The sequence below is a fragment of the Sceloporus undulatus genome, chromosome 2, assembly GCF_019175285.1.
Source record: "Sceloporus undulatus isolate JIND9_A2432 ecotype Alabama chromosome 2, SceUnd_v1.1, whole genome shotgun sequence".
Classification (NCBI taxonomy): domain Eukaryota; kingdom Metazoa; phylum Chordata; class Lepidosauria; order Squamata; family Phrynosomatidae; genus Sceloporus; species Sceloporus undulatus.
In genome coordinates, this window is record NC_056523.1 from 294,957,121 (window position 1) to 294,959,124 (window position 2,004).

The 2,004-nt window shown below is 44.3% G+C and overlaps 1 protein-coding gene across 1 annotated transcript in view; it reads right to left on the reverse strand.

Moving 5' to 3' along the window:
- ERBIN (erbb2 interacting protein) overlaps positions 1 to 1,101 on the reverse strand; it is a 118,758-nt gene extending 117,657 nt beyond the window's left edge. The window contains 1 exon segment of the mRNA XM_042449456.1: positions 387 to 1,101. The gene's annotated coding sequence lies outside the window, so the exon portion shown is untranslated.
- Positions 1,102 to 2,004: the final 903 nt, after the last annotated feature.

Below are 2,004 nucleotides of genomic sequence, written 5' to 3' on the forward strand. Positions count from 1 at the left end.
ACACACACACACACACACACATATCCAGATTTCCTCCATGGGTATATAAGAGTGTGTGTATTAATAAAACTAATAATTACTATATATATATATTAATGAGACTAATAATTACAGATAATATATAATAACTTACAGATAGATGACTAATAATTAATAATGTAGTTAGTATATCAGTAAGAGTATTAATATACTATTAACTGACAATATTATTTGTGCATTGCTTTACACAGTGTATATATATATATATATATATATATATGTTGTGTGTACAATATATATTATGTATTATACATACATTGGATACATATGTATGTATAGATACATAGATACACACACATGTATCATTTGTAGAGGCAGCCCAGTCTGTAGTGCTTCCTCCCACCCACCTCAGACTCCAGGCGTCCAGATTCCCTCCATGAGTCCTTCTTCCACTCTCCTGACAGGGTTTAAATCCCAAACCAAGAACGAGGCTGCTGGGTTTTTGTTGTTGTTGTTCTTCTTCTTGTTGTTGTTGTTTCCGACAGTGAAGAAAAAAGCAAAGGAGAAGGAGGAAGGGGGGGGGGAAGCTGAGGGAGGGAGAGAGGGAGGGAAGGCAGATGCAACAGCTCTCAGTTGAGTGAAGGAGGAGTGCCAAAGCCTGAGGGATGGTGGAGGGGGTGTTTTTTGTTGTTCCTTTGCACCCCCTCCTTTCCTCTCTTTTCCTCTTTCGGTCGCAGTGCCCTTCTCTCCTCCTCTTCCTCCTCTTGCTCCCTTCTTTCCGCCAAATACGTGGTTTCAGGTGCCTCCTCAGAATCCAGCCTGAGGAGTCATTTCCAAACAGGCCCTTCCTCCTCCTTCTCCTCAGAGAGACCCCAAAACCTCCTTCCAACTAGGCCCGGCCCAGGGCTCTGTAGTAGGAGAAACACTGCCTGCCGCAGCCCCTTTCTCTCTTCCTGTTCTCCCCTTTCCTCTGGTGCAATGCGAGGCTATAGCGGGCCAGAAGCGCAACAAGACCCACTCCTCCTCTTTCCTTCCTCCTCAGTCCCTCTCCGTCTCCTTTCCCTTTCTTCCTTAGCTTCCCTCAGAGGAGGAGAAGGTGGCTCCTCCTCTTCACACTTCCCCCTTCCCTTCTTCTTCTTCTCCTCCTTCCTCCCTCCATTTCCCGCCCCTCTTTGGGCGCCACACTGCAATGACTCTCCCTCTCTCTCTCTCTCTGAGGTGTTTCTTCTCAGAGAAGGGCGGCGGCTGAGGGAAGGAGGAGGAAGGAAAGAAGGGAAGGCTCTGAAGAGTGGGGTGTTACTATTACTACTACTACTAGTGCTACTACAAGGTGCCCAGGCGTGCCCTCCTTTTCCAGGGCTCATCCTCATTTTTCCTCCTGCAGCCCAGGAGACAGTTGAAAAGTGTCCTCCATTTTGAACACAACAGTTGGTGCCCAACTGTCACTTCATAAACTTATATGTGAATAATAATAATAATAATAATAATAAATTTTATTTATATCCCGCCTCTCACACATATAATAATAAGTCAGATAGATATAGATAGATGACTATTATTGTTATTAAACTTTATTTATAAAGCGTTGGAAATACACAGCAAAGTACATACAATTGAGTAAAACGGATTAAAACAAATAAATAAAACCTGCCTGCGGCGTACATTCTATGAAAATAAGATTTTAAATGTAATATATTAATATATTAAATCAGATTAAATATGAGTGTGTGCTGTTTTATTCTTCCTCCTCTTTTTCTTCTTCTTTTTAAATATTTTATTTTGTGGCCCTCTCTTCGTGGCTAAGGCATCTGTGGACTCTCTTAACTCCGTGAGAGGCTGAGGGAGGAGCCGCACCGCTTCACTGAAGCGGTTTCAACGCGCAACTGCGTCGGTTTATTAACCCTCTCGTCGGCCTCCTCCTCGGCCTCTTCTTCTTTTTCCTTCCCCTCAGAGCCGCCAGACAACAAGTCTGGAACGCGGCGAAGCGAGAGGCCGCGCGCCTTAGCCAATCCGGATCGAGGAGCC